The sequence below is a fragment of the Pseudophryne corroboree genome, chromosome 12 (genome assembly GCF_028390025.1).
Source record: "Pseudophryne corroboree isolate aPseCor3 chromosome 12, aPseCor3.hap2, whole genome shotgun sequence".
NCBI lineage: Eukaryota > Metazoa > Chordata > Amphibia > Anura > Myobatrachidae > Pseudophryne > Pseudophryne corroboree.
In genome coordinates this window covers 28,328,140-28,348,653 of record NC_086455.1, presented here as the reverse complement: position 1 = coordinate 28,348,653, position 20,514 = coordinate 28,328,140, and the positions used below count along the sequence as shown (strand labels likewise).

Sequence of the window (20,514 nt, the reverse complement as noted above, 5' to 3'; positions counted from 1 at the left end):
TAGGTTTAAATAGACTTGTGTTAGTGCTGCCTTGCACAGGATCTGTTCAGGATACCGGCATGCGGCATCTTAGCTGTCGGAATCCCGATGCCAGAATCCCGACATGGGACAAAATGCCGCCACCGGGATCTTGAAAGCCGGAATCCCAAATGACCTCCTCTGGTAGTCCACACTGGTAAGCCGTGGAGGGTAGGGGGTTAGGTTGAGGCTGTGGGGGGATGGGGGGGTTGGGTAGGCTGCAGGGAAGGGAGGGTTAGGCTACAGGATGGGGGTGTTAGGTTTACGTAACCCAGGGGAGGGTTAGGCTGCGGGGAAGGGACAGTTAGGTTTAGGCTGTGTGGAGGGGGTGGTTAGGTTTAGGCACCACCAGGGAGGATTAGAGTTAGGCTGGGAAGGGGGGGGGGGGGGGAGGAGGTTAGGGTTAGGCTGTGGAAAGGGAGGGCTGGGGTTAGAGGGTATGGGGGGAGGGTAAACATACTTACCTGAAGCGTGTTGTGATTCTCTGTTTCGGGATGCCGTTCATATGACTGCTGGCATCTCATTCGCTGGGATATCGTATGTATTCAACTTGGACAATTGACTGTTTATACTGTTTATTAACTGGCATGGTCAGATTTCATGCAACTGCGCCGTCCCCCCCCTGCCCCCCCCCCCCCCCGTTTTTGACGAGGAGATCCGTTCTGCAGATGTGCATAATATAATGTTTAAATATTTTAAAAAATACTTTTTCAACTTTATTAAATAAAATACATTTTAGAAAACAATGTTGTTAACGCTTTTGAAGGGAAAAAAGTGGTTAATAATACTAATATAAAAGTTTAAGTGTTGTAGTGTAGCCCCATGTGTTTTTATGCAGGGGCAAAGGGGAAAGAGCCCTGTAACTGGCAGTGTGGACTACAGCCTTTCCTGGAGGAACCTCATCGCAGGGATGTACGGTGAGGTAAATGGATCAGGAGGCACAGGCTAGCACCACAGCCAGATTTACACGCATTATATGAGCCAAAGTGTACATCTGGGCATTTTACACAGGTGTAGCAGTATATACATCTGGGCATTATACACAGGTGCAGCAGTATAGACATCTAGGCATTATACACAGGTGCAGCAGTATATACATCTGGGCATTATACACAGGTGCAGCAGTATAGACATGTAGGCATTATACACAGGTGCAGCAGTGTAGACATTTAGGCATTATACACAGGTGCAGCAGTATAGACTTCTAGGCATAATACACAGGTGCAGCAGAATATACATCTGGGCATTATACACAGGTGTAGCAGTATATACATCTGGGCATTATACACAGGTGCAGCCGTATAAACTCCCTGTAATTTGGTGAGTTTTGATCAGAGATGTGCGGAAAAGATAGGCGGGGGGCACTGTCTCACCTGTCATAGACTTTGTACTCCAAAGTTTTGGCTATACAAATGATTAGAATAATGTAAAGCAGATATTTCAAACATTTTCTTTGTATTTTTCATATATTTTATAAAGTCAAAACTCTGGCACAAACGTTAGCATGACAGGAAAGGCTCTGCCTCACCCCACCGCACGTCACTTACTGCTGCACTCTCTCTGAGAGCAAGGGAAGACTTTCCCAGAATGTCTGCGCACTCACTAGGGGGAGCTGCGGTGGAGGAGGAGCAGACGGGAAGCTGGAATAAGGCTATATATAGGTGTGAGTGAGCCCTGGCGCATGTAGGCAGTGTGTGACCAGCTTACCAGAGAGAAGGTCTGTGCTGGACGGGAAACAGTGTCATTCAGAGAGGCTGGGAGGGAATTCCACAGCACAGAGAGGAGAGGCTGGCTTGGTGTTGGCTCTTGTTAGCTGAGGAAGCTGCCAGACTTGCCCCTTGCAGGAAAGAAGAGGCTGATCTGGTGACTGCCACCTCCAGGGGAGAGCCCAGACCTGTCTCTACATCCCCAGCTTGAGTGAGGGTTTTCACAGAGGGAATACAGCCATGCAGACGCAGGTCAGGTTGTGAGGGTGCTGTCCACTACCCATAGTGCTGAACTGGCTGAAAGTTATTATGAAGCTCAGCAGAAAATACATTATATATTTAAATCATACTAATATGGATTAAAACATTCTGAGAGACCCAGTACCAACTGTTTAGCAGCCTGTCATAACTGTCCAACTATCAGCTCTGCTTAGACTTGACAGCTTGTCACAGTTACTCACCAGGAATCCAGCATACAGTACTGTGCATTAAGTGTACAGCCAGTCACATCCTCTCACACAATTAACAGACAGAAATTCTAGTGTTTGCCAGTGAGGGAAGCAGAAAGAAAATACTAACGGAAGAAGTTTTCTTCCTCCTGGAGGAGATATATGAAGCAGTGAAAAGAGTAGAGAGAGCCAGTGAAGAAGTTGCCCATGGCAACCAATCAACTTTGAAGTAACATTTATGAAGCACATTCTATAAAATGATACATAGCAACTGAATGGTCGCCCTGAACAACTTCTTCACTGGCTCACTTCACTCTTTTCACTGCTGCATACATCTCCCTCTGTGTCACCTGACATCTTACCGCAAGCTCTGTCAACACTAGTAGTAACTCACAAGTACCTAACTCTAGAGTTACATGAGTGAAGTCTACGGGTCATTAAGACTCTACTAGTTGCATAATTTGTCTGTCAGATATAGAATAAACAGGAGCCCTTAGTTAAAACTTCATTAGTATATCAGCAAACAATACAACAAAAAATCAAAGTGCGCCAATGACTGTGGCCAAGGACCATAGTGTTATATATAGATTTATATATATATATATATATATATATATATATATATATATGTTTGATGGTCATCACTTGAGATAAAACACCGGTACCACATATTCAGCCACGTCAGGCATGATAGAGATATACAAGTGAGTGTGTGAGATAGCGTAGGAGTGGTGGTGGTGGGGGGGGGGGTTATTTGCCCGACAGAATAAGATGAGAGTTATGGGATTGACACAAACCAAACTCTGGATGCTACAAAGAAAGCCCGTTAGAGGGGAATTTTGTCTTATGAACCTTATAATTGATTTTTTTAATGTATATTTTTCTGGATTTAACATTTTCATTGTTCCTGGATTTAGAGAAGACAAAATTAAGGTGCAATAATTTATTTTTTTGTCATGGTGTCAAATGATATCACTCGGAGTATAACCATTGTTTTATATCCTGTATAAGGGTTCCCCTTGATGTTTATTGTTATCAAAATAAAACTTGGGTTGACACGCAAATTGGCAGTAGAGCAAAAATGTGATTGGGATCAGGGAACAGAGGTTACACGTCTCTCTTCTTTGCACGTCTTTTCATTTATACATTGATCGGACAACTTTTTTATTCTTCTGTAGCTTCGCTGGGAGAACTGCAGCTTCCTCTTTGTTTTTCTGAACCTTATGTGGGATAGTTTATCTGTCTGGAGGTCTAGGGTACCCTTTGGTAAGTTGTGCTCTCAATTCAAAATATACAATGTACATATGTCACCCAATGTATATGCTAGAAAATATACAGTATATGATTATGGTTCTTTGTGCAAAATTATATTGATGTATAAAAATAATAATGTAATAAGGCTGTCTCCTTAGTGATATGCCTGTTACCAGGGCCGAATGTAGGATTTTCATCACCTGGGGCAAAACAGGTCTATCCCAGGTCCACGTCTCACAGCCGCATAGCTCCAAGTTCTGTCTACTGCAGCTGCTGCCCGGAGGTGCCTCCAATTCTCTTGCTTTCTCTGCACCCCCCAAAATCCTGGACCCAGGTCACAAAGTTCTAAAACAAGACTTCCAGTGGACTAGAACACAAAGAATATCATAGTCCAATTGCATCATTATAAGGTTATACTCCTCCCAGTGCCATTTTAATAACTCATCACTGATCCAAATCACCTTTAATACATTTCTGGACAGTATTAGACCTCTAAGCTTCACTTTCAGGTTACAAAATAAATGCAGAGGAAACTGGTGTACCAGACCTTTGCAACCCAAGGGACCTTGAAACCTCTTTAGAGCAAATCCAGGTGCATCATGTACGTTCCACATAGTCTTATTATTTGCCAATGGGAACCTAAACTGTTGGACTAAGGGAGCATTACCACATCAGGATCTGCGTACACTAAAGGATGATTTGGATAGCCACTTTTCACTTCTTATGTACCCTGTGATGGTAAGTACTGATGAAAGACAAAACAAAAAACCCCAAAGAAAAATACATGAATTCAAATACAGAGAAGAAAATGGATAGCATAGATAAAGTAGTACTGAAGTCAACTAGACTGGACTGACTTAGCAGACCATGACATTACTTGAAGAGGTACAGTATATTGGAAGCAAGATAATTTTATAATGTGGATATTTGTCCATACTTTAGGGTATCAACTGTGATTTATGGGTGAGATTATTACTATCCGACTCAGCAGCAGAATTATGGGCAAATTACATACATTACATAATTTGCATGATCTTTGTGCACCATGCTAACTGGTCTCCCTTGCAAATCACCACAGGACTCTGGGGAACTACGAAAGTGTGACTTTACTACCTGCAAGTCATACTGTACAATGGCTGCAGCAGCACTTCCTGTAATAACAGAAGCTTCCTGTGTAACAAAACACTTCCTGCGGGGCCAGACTGCCCATCTGGCACCTCTGGCATATGCCAGAAGGGCTGCTGGTCTGGTAGGCCAAAAGATTTGTCTGTAGAAAAATGGGGGGGGGGGTTCCGTGAGTCCACACCCTCCTGACTCATGGCACACCCCCATGCACTGTGTCTGTGTGCACCTGCCCCCATTCCCATTGTGCCCCTGCTCCCATGCCCGTAGTGTGTGTTTTACCAAAAATGGAGGTGTGCCGCGAGTGCAAGCCTCCTGGCTCGCAGCACACCCACTTGTGCCTTGACCATGCCCCCCCTCTGCAGTGCGTGCACCCCCTGTGCGGTGCCAGGGCCGAATAGTGGCCCCAGTCCATTCCTGACTTCCTGTATGACAAGTAGATAGCAGAGATGCAATCAGTGTCGGACTGGGGCATGTAGGGCCCACCGGGGGAATGCAGTGGTAGGGGCCCATACTTAGGGGTGTGGCCAGCCTCCACAGAGGCTTGAAATACTCAATAGTTTAGTGCAGTGTAATGCAACATATCTACCATGTACAATACAAGTGCACAGTCTGGAACCTGATCCCTAGAGGAAGGAGTGGGCCTTCAGGCAGTTGGGCCTACTGGTGGTTTCCCTGGTACCCCTGTGGACCAGGCCGACCCTGGATGCAATCCACATACAGTGTACACCTACACTAACACTTTTAAGAATCTATAAACTTTAGTCAGCAACAAAGGCATTTCTGGGAAATTGAGGCTGATTCACAGTTGGGATTAAAGCGAAAAAAGGAGCAAATTTGCACATTCCTAAAACCATGTTGCACTGCAGGTGAGGCAAATTTAACAAAAGCAGAGAGATTTAGAGTTGGGAGGTGTGTGTCCTAGCTGAATTCTAAATTGCAGTGTAAGAAAAAGTTGTCCAGTATTTGTGTGCTACATGCAAAAGCAGCCTGTATTTACCCTGCATGCAAAATAAATACAAATATTTGCACCCCTTGCTATGCAAGGTGTTTTTCTCATTTTTAGCCTCCATTCTCTGTTATTTTTATGACTTAGGGGGTCATTCCGACCTGATCGTAGCTGTGCTAAATTTAGCACAGCTACGATCATTCACACTGACATGCGGGGGGATGCCCAGCACAGGACTGTCCCGCACCGCAGGTCTGTGCCGCCACACTGCAGAAGTGCAAAGGCATCGCACAGTGGCGATGCCTCTGCACTTCAAGAGTAGCTCCCAGCCAGCGCAGCTTTAGCGTGCTGGCCCGGGAGCTACTCATCGCTCCCCGGCCCGCAGTGGCTGCGTGTGACTTCATGCAGCCGCTGCGGCCCGCCCCCCCGTTCGGTCCGGCCACGCCCATGAAACGGCGGCCAAATGCTGCCGTTCCGCCCGCCTCCACCCAGCAACTGCCTCTGCCTTCGGCCATCTGGCATGCACTGGCGAACTGCGGAGCCGGCGCATGCGCACTTCTGACCCGATCGCACCGCTGCGATAAACTGCAGCGTGCGATGGGGTCAGAATAACCCCCTTAATCAGCCCTTTTACCTAGTCTGGTAGCGATTTTCAGGTCAATGTTGCTTGTCAGGTTGCTATTTATACAGTGTGTTTTCAATGTTCAGTACATACAGGAAAGTATAAAGAACATGATATTTTATTTTGGATTGACGACTTAATTTGGAAATGTATAATGACTTGTTTGACAGTTATCTGTTGTCTGAGAAACAAGACTTTATAAATAGTTTCCTACCGACGATCTCATCATTCATTTGAACCACATGCTGCGAAACACAATTTATCTAGTCAAGAAAATTTCAATTGTTGAACAGAATACATTTAGCAATTAATAGGAACTATAAAGACGACAGGCGTTGCTTCCAGTATGGTTTTAAAATGGCCCACATTTCACAGGCAAAGTAACATAACCATGCGGGAAGTTAAAATAGCTTTCCATATTTGAAACGTTCACCATTTTTCTCCCCAGGGTTCAGATTTATCACTTTCTATATTAAAACGGTTATAAAATAAAGCGATTAATTAAAGAATACTTTATTTACAAAATAAATTAAACAATCACAGAAAACATAACTGTAAAAGATTCCGGTTGCTAGTTCCAACTTTCCTTACCCCTTGGGTAATGGTCTGTTCACCAGTGATTAGTACCAGGATTATATGAGTTTGAATGAATTCAAAGAGTGTAGAGCAAATACATTGTAAACACATTCTTAGTACATCTGTACTGCTTGCTGTTATCATTCAACGTTTTTCAGTACGACAGTCCCTAGAGAACTGACCATGAGTGCTGCCATGCCGCTACAGGGTCACGTGCCGCCTAATACATTTCAGCTATGTGGTCAACCAAGCAGAGAATAGAGGCTCTCCGAAAGGTAAGTGCTGCCGCTTACTACTAAACATTGGTGTTATGTAGCGAGACCTCTGATTACAGTAACCCATGATCTGAAATAACACTGACGCGTTTCGCTGCAGAACCTGCAGCTTTTTCAAAGGGCCTTTGAAAAAGCTGCAGGATCTGCAGCGAAACATGTCAGTTGTTATTTCAGATCACCCTCTTTTCATTGGATGCTGCTCTAGATGTGCCTGGACCTTTATTGGACTCTTACCACGACTGTGCAGAAAAAACAACTGGTGAACGGATTTGCCACTGGTGCCTTCTCACATCGGCCTTGCACCAAGGACACCGCACTCTAGTGTGGACTTAGGACCTCGCAACCTTCACCCTTTCTAGGGACCTAATTCAGGGTACCTTCACCTCCAGCGGACACTCCTGTGGTAATGTTACATCTGGACTGTGCTATCAGCCCTATAATATTTCTATTCCTTCACCCATCTGCAGTCCATGCTAATTAAGGAACGGACACTAGTGTTTAAACAGCCTCTATTGGTGATTCTGAATATTTTTATGTGCAATTTAAATACATTTTATGTGTTTTTTAAATAATTAAATGTTTTATCATTACCTTTCAATCCATCCATCTCTATGTGTCATAATTCTCTATTTTTAATCATATCGTGATTGGTTATATATGCTAAGCACTGCTATCTTGCATCTTTTGTTTGTTTTAATAAATACTTACTTGATTGATACTCTCACAGACAGCGCTTCCCCCTCTGTTCTTCTTTATATTATTTTATATGATTAAAGTTTTGATGTTCAGCTCCTCAAAGTGTGGAGCAGCAGTCTGTGATAAGTATCCCTTCCGTTTATGGTACTGAGGGGCAGATGTAATAAGCCTGGAGAAGTGATAAAGCAGTGATAAGTGCAAGGTGATAATGCACCAACCAATCAGCTCCAATATGTAAACTGACAGTTAGGAGTTGGTTGGTTAGGGGTAGGGAGGCCAATCCCGGGATCGGGATCGGCGGGATCCCGGGATTTGGGCCCAAAAATGCCGGGATTTGAATCCCGGGATTCGAGCATCCAATCCCGGGATTCACGGGATTACACTGCGCATGTGCGGGAGGGTGGGTGTGTAAGTATTACTACTTACAATTAGGCGGGCGGCAGCCATAGACAAACGCTGAACGCGGCGGCACTTCAAATGTGGCGCCGGCCGCCAGCCAATCAGAGCTGGCGCACCGGCAGCCAATCAGGGAAGCTGCTGCAGGAGCGGCAGCCAATCAGGAGCGACTGCTGCAGCCACTTCCCTGATTGGCTGCCTGTCCACCAGCTCTGATTGGCTGGCGGCCGGCAGCACTTCAAATGTGTTCAGCGTTTGTCTATGGCTGCCGCCCGCCTAATTGTAAGTAGTATTACTTACATCCACCCTCCCTCCGTGCAGTGCTAACAGTCTCCCTCCCGCACCACTACCAACCCTCCCCGCTACCTACATCCTCCCGCACTGCTAACTACACCCTCCCGCACCGTTACCTACACCCTCCCGCACCGTTACCTACACCCTCCCGCACCACTACCTACATCCTCCCGCACCGCTACCTACACCCTCCCGCACCGCTACCTACACCCTCCCGTACCGCTACCTACACCCTCCCGCCCAGCTACCTACACCCTCCTGCACCACTACCTACACCCTCCCTCCCTTCTGCACCGCTACCTACCCTCCAGCGCTGCTCCCTACACCCTTCTTCACTGATCCCTACTGCAATCCCGGGATCCTGGGAATCCCGGGATTGAGCGTTTTTCAATCCCGAATCCCGGGATTGAAAAAACGGCCCGGGATTGGCCTCCCTAGTTAGGGGTCTATTCATGAAGCAGTGAAAAGAGTGGAGAAGTGAGCCCGTGGAGAAGTTGCCCATGGCGACGAAAATGGGGACTGGTTATACAATAGGTTGCCTTGTGACGTAATATGTGGCCGCTGCGACCCAGAAAAGGCCCACCCTGCATCTGCGCTACCAGCCAGTCTGCGGAGGCAGGGGGGCTTCAACAAATCAGCAATGCGATCACAATACAATACAAGATTGCAAAACTGCTAATGAAGCTGAATGAGGGCCTATATTATTAGTACATAGGGGGGTATTTATCAAAGCTTGGATAGAGATAAAATTGTGATTTATTTAAGTACCATCCAATCAGCTCCTAACTGTCATTTTTCAAACTCAGCCTGTAAAATGTAAGTCAGAAGCTGATTGGCTGGTACTTTATCTTTCACAATTTTATCTCTTTCTGAGCTTTACTAAATCCCCAATAGCCACAAACCATAAAATGATACAGAAACTACAATTTCTGTGAAATCTCCTGAGTTAAGGGGGGTACTCACGGAGCGATCGCTGCTTAAAATCTAAGCAATCTGACTAGATTGCTTAGATTTTAAGCACGATCGCTCCGTGTGTACCCCCTCAGCGATAGCGATGCGCAGCCCCGCGCATCGCTATCGCTGCTGCTAGATTGGCCTGCATGCAGGCCAATCTAGCGGGTCGCTCACTTCACCCGCTGGGTGAAGTGAGCAGCCCCCCCGTCTCCCCCCGCACGCTCAGCACAGATCGCGCTGTGCTGAGCGCTGGGAGAGATGTGTGCTGAACGGTTCGCTCAGCACACATCTCTCTGACATCGGCTGGTGAGTACTGGCCTTTAGATTGTTAGCACATTGCAACAATCATAAAAGTATGTAGAAAATGTTTTTTCTATGTCATTTTCTGGAGAAAAAACAAACAAACAAACAAACAAACAAACAAACAAACAGGAAGACATTGTTTCAGAAATGAATTCAATAAGAGTCTGTAAACTATTATAAATAAATTCACCCATATATGTGATGAAGACGAACACCTATCAGACTCATGAGGATTAACAAATCCACTGCTGCAATAATCTGGGTTATTGCTGGGTCGTGGTTCAGTTTAAAAGGGTCCTTGAAAAATAATCCGGGTCGAGTGTCTGTTATGCTCAACAGCTGATGATTGGCTGTGTATGCTGAGGCCCACCTCAAGGCAGTGGCGTTACAAGGGAGGTGCAGGCCCCATGCGAGTGTCACACGCCAAGGGGTGACACCAAAATGCTGGCTCCTGCTCAGTGACAAGGGCCGTGTACTACGTTGTAACATTACGTGCAGCACCTGGCTCCTGTCACCGTGTAGGAGCTGGCACTGAAGACACCGCACTCCCCTGGGGCAGATCGCATCTCCTGGACCCCCAACGTGAAAAAGTGGTATCACATGACCCCTTCCACCAGATACATGAAATGCTCTGTTCCAGGGCCTCCGATTTTATTTAAGAGGGAAGTCCGAGAGCAGAGAATGTTGTAGCTTTTGGATGGGAGTCATGTTGGAAGATATGGATTTAGCACTTTTCTCACATATGCAACATCTTCACCCTGCCACACTGACCCAAAAACAGGTCGCCTTGAAGGTCAGTCCAAGTGCAGCCAACAGCATTGCCCTCTGATTTGGTCATACAAGTGTGTGGCCAAATTGGAATAGTTTATCTGTTTGGTGGTATTGCTGATTGGCTGTAGTACATTAAGCCAGAGATCAGATGACTGTAGGCACGGAGAAGCGCCCAGGAACACCAATCACCGAGGGGCTCGTAGGTAAAAACTTTTTCTTTTCATTTTGATTTCTTTTTTGAATGGTGATCAGCCTGTGATCTTAATAGACACACCTGGCTGATCACAGGTGCAGGCTCCCAACTCTGCTCTGCCTGTCAGAGCAGAAAATGGAGAAGGGAACCAGAGGGAACCTGTGGATGACGCTATCTGAAGATTGCATTATTATCACAGGGCTGCCCCAGTATTTTTTTCACATTTATGTTTTAGTAATTTTGGCCAGGTCACATTTATGGGAAATATTATTGCTAAAAAAAAGTGAATTAAAGGCTTTGGAGTACATCCCTTTCACATATTTGGTGATAAACTAATATTAATAAATATGCCCATATGGGATTAACAATGCTGCCATAGGATATCATCAAAACAGATCTAATTATTTTCCGAACTAATAAACAGCAGAAGGAATTGTATCCAGGTAACACTCTATCAACTCACAAAGCAAGTGGTCTGCAGAGAATTGTTCCATTTTCTCACAGCTGTCATCTTTTAACCTTATTTTTTTTATATCAGATCTGTGAAACCACCTGCTTTTTCAGCTGGCTCGTGCCAGTGAGCTGCAGCCTAAGCCAGTGAGTGCATCTGCCTGGGCACTGGCATTTAGTGCAATTTAACAACTGGTTGCATCGTGGGAAGTTACAGCTCTTGGGGGACCTTTTCTTCATAAACAGCTTTCATATCTAATTTCTGCTGAAAATTTATCAGAGAAAAAAAAATGTTGCTGGTACTGTAGACATGCAGAAAACAAGATTTATCTTGGATATGTTGGTCTTAAGGGTATATTTACTAAGCGATGGATTTTTAAAACCCCCGATTTTCGCAATTTTTCCTGCCATATATAAAAGGGTAATAACAGTAAATGCAAATCCAAGCTTCTTTTTCATCAAACATAATTGCCTTTTCCCATACATAAATATATATACAATATTATATATATATATATATATATATATATATATATATATATATAGACAGGACATAAAGCAAGCGGCACTCTAAGTCTGATGGAAAGTCAAATGTATTTCACACACATAGTGATCCGACGTTTCGGGGTCCAAGCGCCCCTTTGTCAAGGTTCACCTTGCCAAAGGGGCGCTTGGACCCCGAAACGTCGGATCACTATGTGTGTGAAATACATTTGACTTTCCATCAGACTTAGAGTGCCGCTTGCTTTATGTCCTATCTACTCATCTACTCCTGAGATGGCACCTAAGCAGTGAAGTGTGGAGGGGGAGTGCCGGTCCGCACAGATTCTATATATATATATATATATATATATATATAATCGTTCATTTGTAATATATGTGCAGTATAACTACTAAACCGATTTGGGGTTTTCACTGAAACGTTCCATAAGATCCAATGAGTAACATAGGCTATGAATTATCTCACTATCATGTTGATTGGCCACACACACACACACACACACACACACACACACACACACACACACACACACACACACACACACACACACACACCAATCCTTTCTCCTCATCATGAAGCCATTACAGAGATGATTTACTGGGTTTCTGCCAGCAGCAGCTCCTCGTGTGATCTTGGGGGCGGAGCTTGTACTATTAATATAATTGATCATTTGTATGTATGTTCACATTGAACTTGAGAACTACAGAACTGATTTTAATCAGGTTTTGCACATATAGTGGCAAGCTGCTCAATCAGATTGTGATGTCGCTCAGGTGCTAAAAGGGTGGGGTAATTCTGTGTAAGAAAAAACAATTTGTGTTCCCTAATGCACACTGAGTGAAAAATAATACTACATAATAATCAGATAATACGGAGATCTTAGTTGTGTGTATCTGCAGATATAGGGTTAAGCCCCCAGGCCAATCGGCAAAGCGTCTCCATCACTGGGGGTCCCTAATACTAAGTATGGGTCTGGGGTGCAGGACCCCATCACGTCTGCACAGGTCGGCCACCCCAGGTCAGCACACAGGTGAAAATTAGGGGTTCATAAGAAGCACATAAGTGCTATGTAAGTGAAGTGTGATTAAAATAATACAAACATATATACAAAGTGATAGGGAAAATAATAAGTGTTAATAAAGTGTTAGGGTGTGCCGACCTGAAGCCATCCAGCTATACCGACATAGGGGCCACCGCACCCCACACCCACCCAATAAATAATTACACATATGTCTGGGTCTGAATGCCCAGTGTAAGGCCACATGGTAATGGCTCCTACAGCATCTGAGAGCCAGCTTACCTGGAGACACCCCTAACTTCTCCAATGGCAGTCTGGAGTCAGCAATCCCTCCTAATGCTGACCCATCCATGCCTCTCTAAATACAATGCACATATATTGGTAAGCTGCTCAATCAGATTGTGATGTCACTCAGGTGCTAAAAGGGGAGGGGTAATTCTGTGTAAGAAAAAACAATTTGTGTTCCCTAATGCACACTGAGTGAAAAATAATACTACATAATAATAAGATACCCATACCTAGTATTAGGGACCCCCGGTGACTGAGACACCTTGCCGATCGGCCTGGGGGCTTAACCCCATATCTGCAGAAACACGCAACTAAGATCTCCGTATTATCTAATTATTATGTAGTATTATTTTTCACTCAGTGTGCATTAGCGGACACAAATTGTTTTTTCTTACATTTAATCAGGTTTTCACAAATAAATTCCTTGAGATCCTTTGAGTAACACAGGCTATGAATCATGAGTCAGCAGCACTGCAGCCAGGAACATACGGGTAATAGCCAAATGGTATTAGTTCCCACAATGCACTGCAACACACAGCCCTTACTGGCACCCTCCCCCTTCCCCTGTACTAGTGGCCCCTTGCACACTGTGTTTTAAACAAAATTAAAAAAATCCTAAATGAGAGGGGAGGCATGTGCCTTGGTGTTCCACCCCCTGAATCTGCCTACGCATGTGTACGTTGTTGCCGCGTCACTATCACCACACACCTGATAAAGATGAAACTTGTGCAAGTGAGACAAATTCAAGTCTGTGTCTATAGCGCTCCCGGTTCCACAGGCAGTGTGCGAGTGGGCTCCTTATGCATAGGACGGGTCCATGAAATCTTTAAGAATATTCATATTACAATTACAACATCATTGAATAAAATTAATATTAAGAAATCAAGATTCATCAGGCAACGTGAAATGTTTCCAATCATCAACTGCTCTGTTTCCTGCTCATTGCTGACCGCAGTGAAACTCACTATAGTATTCTGCTGCTGTAGCCCATGAAGTTCAGTGGGGCAGATGTATTAACCTGGAGAAGGCATAAGGAAGTGATAAACCAGTGATATGTGCAAGGTGATAAACACACCAGCCAATCAGATCCTAACTGTTAATTTACATATTGGAGCAGATTGGCTGGTGCCTTTATCACCTTGCACATATCACTGGTTTATCACTTCCTTATGCCTTCTCCAGGTTAATACATCTGCCCCTATGTTTGATGTGTTGTGCCTTCACTGCATACAGTATGTAGTAATACTGTCCAGTAAGGCCATTCTCCACTTGCTACTCTCATTAACAAAGCATTTTTGGCCACAGCACTGTTGCTCATTAGATGTTTTTGTTTTGCGCACGAATTCATGTAAATTCTGTCTACTGCTACGCGTGAAAACCCCAAGAGATCCGCAGTTGCAAAGATACTCAAACCAGTCCTTCTGGTACCAACAATCATTGCAAGGTCAGTCACTTAGGTTACATTTTCTACAAATTCTGATGTTTGGTCAGGACAACAACTGAACCTCTTAACAAAGGTGGTCATTCCGAGTTGTTCGCTCGTTGCCGTTTTTCGCAACGCAGTGATTAGGTAGAAAATGCGCATGCACATGGTACGCAGCGCACATGCGCTTAGTAATTTAACACATAACTTTGGAGATTTACACAAGCTCGAGCAACGTTTTTTCAACGCTCGAGTGTTCGTAGTGTGATTGACAGGAAGTGGGTGTTTCTGGGTGGCAACATGGCGTTTTCAGGGAGTGTGCTAAAAAACGTAGGCGTGCCAGGTAAAAATGCAGGAGTGGCTGGAGAAACGGGGGAGTGGCTGGCCGAACGCATGGCGTGTTTGTGACGTCAAACCAGGAACTAAACGTAGTGAGCTGATCGCAATCTAAGAGTAGGTCTGGAGCTACTCAGAAACTGCTAGGAATTATTTAGTAGCAGTTCTGCTAATCTTTCGTTCGCTATTCTGCTAAACTAGGATACACTCCCAGAGGGCAGCGGCCTAGCGTGTGCAATGCTGTTAAAAGCAGCTAGCGAGCGAACAACTCGGAATGAGGGCCAATGTCTGCATGAGTTGCTGTCACACAATGGCCTGATTAGATATTTGCATTAACCAGTTAGTGTACAGATTAACTAGAGATGTGTCCTCACACATCTTTGTCTAAAAATGCTGCATGGCGTGGTGTTTGCTGCTTGACAGGTAGAGGCATTCGGGAGGAGAGACGGGGACGGCCGGCGTTGCCAGAAATGGAGGCGTGCCATTTTCCAGGAGTGGCGAGACCAAGGACTGCGTCACAAGATGCAGTTTCCTTGGCCTCGCAAGCCGCCCTACAATGGCCACCCTGAGTAAGCTGAGGCTTAGTCATCTGCTGGCCTGCGGGGGCCATCGGTTTGCGTTGTTGGATCGTATACTTTTCTTCATTGTTTATTAAGTTGCAAGTGTAGCCTTCCAAATATATGGTGAATCACTGGTGAATTGGATTGATGCAAGGTGGGTTTAATAGGTTCTTTTCATTTACTTGAAATGTTCATAGAAATTTTCAGTTGACTTATTTAACCACTTCATGGCTTCCTACCTTATACTGTATGCAAACTCAGGCAAAGCATAGGAAGATGGTGCCACTAGAACGCTAGGCTGATCCAGCATTATGCTAGAGACCCTTTTAAATCTGCTTTGGTTTTGCAACAGAAACTTGACAATATCGTAATGACTTCATAAAAACTTTGACCTACTGTGCACATTAACTTGTGAAAGTGTACCTAGATTTCTGCCAAACAGAATGGGTCTATGGAGCAGGAAGGTGGCATTTGCAGAGGAGCAGATGCGGAGTGAAGGAATTTCTTGCAGAGTGCAGAATAAGTCCACCACTCACCTATCTTTATGGGGCACTGTAGAAATGAGATTTCCTTTTGTGACTGATGAATATTCGAGACTGGAGAGTGCACATTTGTGGAACCATAAGTCTCAGCTAGGCTGGGTAGCCATCAGGGGCGTAGCAAGAACTTTGTGGGCCCCATAGCAGCTGCTCTACCTTCACCTATGGTAGCTATGCCCTTGTATATAACACATGTAACTGACAGGGAAGGTGGCCCCTCTCAGCTCTGGGCCCCATAGCAGCTGCACTCCCTGCACCTATGGTAGCTACACCCTGTATATAACACATGTTACTGTGATAGGGAAGGTGGCCCCTCTCAGCTCTGGTCCCATAGCAGCTGCACTCCCTGCACCTATGGTAGCTACACCCTTGTATATAACACATGTAACTGTGACAGGGAAGGTGGCCTCTCTCAGCTCTGGGCCCCATAGCAGCTGCACTCCCTGCACCTATGGTAGCTACACCCTGTATATAACACGTGTAACTGTGACAGGGAAGGTGACTCCTCTCAGCTCTGGGCCCCATAGCAGCTGCACTCCCTGCACCTATGGTAGCTACACCCCTGTATATAATGGGTGTGGGTTGATAGACAGTGTCTAGTTAGACAGTCAATTGATAGACACCACATGTTAGACAAACAGGTCGACAGGGTCAAAAGGTTGACATGAAAAAAGGTAGACAGTACAAAAGGTCAACAGAGTCAAAAGGTCGACATGAAAATGGTCGACACAAAAAAAGGTAGACACCTTTTTTGTGCATTTTTGTGGTTTGTGTGGATAGGTTTGTCATCTGGGACTCCCAATTGTAGAAAGGCATACCCTCGTGGGGCTCGCCATGCTTCGGGCTCGGTGGCTCGCGCAAGGTTTATATCCTACTTTATGCTGACATGGATAGAGAAGGTACGAAATACTCCAAAAACATGTCACATTTTTTTTAAAACAACTGTGTCTACCTTTTTTATGTCGACCATTTTTTATGGCGATCTTTTGACCCTATCAACCTAATGTCTGTCTAACATATGGTGTCTATCTATTGACTGTCTAACTAGACACTGTCTATCTATCATCCGGATACCATATATAACACATGTAACTGTGACAGGGAAGGTGGCTGGAACATGTAGAACCACAATATTAGCTAACAGAGAAAATATACAGACATCACTGAAAAATAATTGTTTTAATTAAGATTAAAGTCATTTGGGTTCATTTATACTATCCTCATTATCAGTATGTATCTTTACATCTGCCTTCCATTGTCTCCTGTATTTACGTCCCTGTATCTTTATGTCAGCCCTTAACCACTTAACTTACATGGTCAGAGCACACCATGCTGCCCCATTGTGTCCCCCAGTGTTTGGCGAGGAGATCCGTTCTGCAGATGTGCATAATATAATATTTAAATATTATTATATTAAGTAAAAATACTTTATAAACTACATAAAAAAACTGTAAAAACTTTTTAGGAATGGTTTTGTAGGGAATATTGGTCAGTCAACTGGTTGAAAACAGCTGAAAGATAAGCCTACTGTACGGCATACTGTATATTGTGTTTCACTCAAATCTACGTACAAGCCCTATATCCAGGGTGGGTAGAGGGGGAGGGGGGCATGCTCATGATCTGCCTCTCTGGGCACAGACGGCTGCAAGTAGAAATTATTTTCCACTATATGGGGGTCATTCCGAGTTGATCTCTCGCTAGCTGTTTTTAGCAGCCATGCAAACGCTATGCCTCCTCCCACTGGGAGTGTATTTTAGCTCAGCAGAAGTACGAACGAAAGGATCGCAGAGCGGCGGCTAAAAATGTTTGTGCAGTTTTAGAGTAGCTCAAAACCTACTCAGCGCTTGCGATCACTTCAGACTGTTCAGTTCATGTTTTGACGCCACAAACACTCCCTGCGTTCGGCCAGCCACGCCTGCGTTTTTCCTGGCACGCCTGCGTTTTTTCGAACACGGTCAGTTGACAACCAGAAACACCCTCTTCCTGTCAATCACTCTGCGGCCACCAGTGCGACTCAAAAGCTTTGCTAGACCTTGTGTGAAACTACATAGTTCGTTGTAATAGTACGCCGCACGAGCGCATTGCGCCACATATGCATGCGCAGAAGTGCCATTTTTCCCTCATCGCTGCGCAGCGAACGAAAGCAGCTAGCCATCAACTCGAAATGACCCCCTAAATCCAGCAAGAACAATGTGTACATGTGAGGCAAAAGTAATTGGACTATTCACCTTTAAACCAGCCCCTCATTGTGTCTAGAGACTAATGTACAGGTGTATCACACCTGGCCACTAATACAGTGTAGAGGTCACCCAGCTTGGAAAGTGCTGCAGACCTGGTTCTGTCATCCGGAGACTAATCGTGCAGTGTGAAAGGTATAGTAAAAACATTTGTGTGACAGCAGCATTGCTATAAGGTACCTTTAGTAGGTGATACAGTATATACTACTATTTTAATTGTATTTATAAAGCAGCGTGGGCAAACTTTGATTCCCTTGTATAAGAAACTACAAGTCCTAGATTACTTGTAGTTTCACAACACATGAAAAGCCCACGGGTTATTTGTGCATGGTATAAAGTAATATTACAATGTATATCAGTTACATTATCAGTTTTCTTTCACTGTAGTGTTCTTAAATGATGCAACTTTCTTATTAGGAATCTTAAGTGAGAGTCTAAAGTATTGGTAAAATGAGTTCATAGAAATGACTTTAATGTGTTATATATGGATATGATATATGGTCATAAACGTGGATTGGTATATATTCCTGTTTGTGTTCAAATAAGCAAGGAGTGATTTTACTGAGTAGTAATATGGATCATACAATACTATATATTCTTCCAAATAGTTACCATGAATGACTTAATAATATTGTTTACATTTGTGCATTGTAACATTTGAACAAAACATTTTTTTTTTGTTATTTAATGCTGTTTTGTGAGAGTTGTGTTTTAGCAATGTAGCAAATTATCGTATAGTGATTTGTGGAACATTTTGCAAGATGTTGTTCGTAATATAGACTGCTTTTTATAAATCTTAATATTATGGCAAATATATATTGCTGTTCCTTTTGCAGATACAATCTCTGTGATATGTACATATAACAAGATAATGCATTAAATTAACACTGTGAAAGGGTTAATTGTTAATTAAGCTGACTTTGTAATGATGTGCATGGTATCACGTGTTAATAACTGGCACCTGAAGCAGCTTCTTGAATAGTTTTCACTTTGTGTGGTTGAGCCAACTTGTACAGTATAGTATACAGAGCCGGCCTTAGGCAAAATAGGCAAATGCCTAGGGCATTTGGTATGCTTAGGGGCGCCAGCAGCTTCTGCTGATTAAAATGATGGGGGGTAATTCCAAGTTGATCGCAGCAGGAATCCTGTTAGCAATTGGGCAAAACCATGGGGGTCATTCCGAGTTGTTCGCTCGCAAGTGAATTTTAGCAGATTTGCTCATGCTAAGCCGCCGCCTACTGGGAGTGAATCTTAGCATCTTAAAATTGCGAACGATGTATTCGCAATATTGCGATTACACACCTCGTAGCAGTTTCTGAGTTGCTTCAGACTTACTCGGCATCTGCGATCATTTCACTGCTTGTCGTTCCTGGTTTGACGTCACAAACACACCCAGCGTTCGCCCAGACACTCCCCCGTTTCTCCAGCCACTCCTGCGTTTTTTCCGGAAACGGTAGCGTTTTTTCCCACACGCCCATAAAACGGCCTGTTTCCGCCCAGTAACACCCATTTCCTGTCAATCACATTACGATCGCCAGAACGATGAAAATGCCGTGAGTAAAATTCCTAAGTGCATAGCAAATTTACTTGGCGCAGTCGCAGTGCGGACATTGCGCATGCGCATTAAGCGGAAAATCGCTGCGATGCGAAGATTTTTACCGAGCGAACAACTCGGAATGACCCCCCATGTGCACTGCAGGGGAGGCAGATATAACATGTGCAGAGAGAGTTAGATTTGGGTGTGGTGTGTTCAATCTGCAATCTAATTTGCAGTTTAAAAATAATGCCAGGCATCTCCTGCAGAACTAGCGGCGGTGCTAGGGGGCACCAGCCAAAATCTTGCCTAGGGCATCATATTGGTTAGGGCCGGCTCTGATAGTATATGTTCACATGAGCTAGTTTATATGTTGTTGTGTGGTATGTACAGTAGCTTTACACAGAAAAGAATGCGGGGCCTATTTAACAAGCATTTGGTTTTATCATAAAATGATGTAGAAACTGCAGTTTCTTAGTCTTAGGAATTGTTGCTATGTACCAACAGCCTAATGCAGGAAATCACCTGTAGAAGACTAGTTAGCACTCCTAGATCATAGTCCCTATTATCAGAGGCGTCATTCACCTCTGTAACACCCGGTGCGGCAGCAAGGTAAAAGGGGGCGGGGCTTAAATAGAGGGCGGGACTTTGTGGGCGGCACCCGTTTTTAGCCCATTGAAGGCTCAAAAAGGGGCAGGGTTTCGTGTCCAGACATCCGTTGTTTTTTTTTGTCACTGGGGGTGTGTGGGAGGGGAGGGCTGACTCCCAGGGGTGCTGTCCCTGCAGTGCTGGCTCCTACACAGTGACAGGAGCCGAGTGCTGCACATAAAATAGCAGTGCAGCACTCGGCTCCTGTCACTGTGCAGGAGCCGGCATTTTGGTGTCACCTGGGAGCGGGCCGCACCCCCCTTGTGACGCCACTGCCTATTATTATCAATGGGGACTAGGATCTGATCTCTATGTACTGAAGTTTTTCGGCGTTTGGCCCAGTTAGATTATGCTGTCTTCTGCTTGTGTAAATTGCTTTAAGCCTCCATCTGGCAGGGGTG

The 20,514-nt window shown here is 44.5% G+C and overlaps 1 long non-coding RNA gene across 2 annotated transcripts in view; it reads left to right on the top strand.

The window, feature by feature from the left end:
• Positions 1 to 17,977: 17,977 nt before the first annotated feature.
• LOC134981333 (uncharacterized) overlaps positions 17,978 to 20,514 on the top strand; it is a 107,412-nt gene continuing 104,875 nt past the window's right edge. For both annotated transcript variants that reach the window (XR_010190539.1, XR_010190540.1), the window contains exon 1: positions 17,978 to 18,066. This is a non-coding gene — a long non-coding RNA (uncharacterized LOC134981333). The remainder of the gene's footprint in view (positions 18,067 to 20,514) is intronic.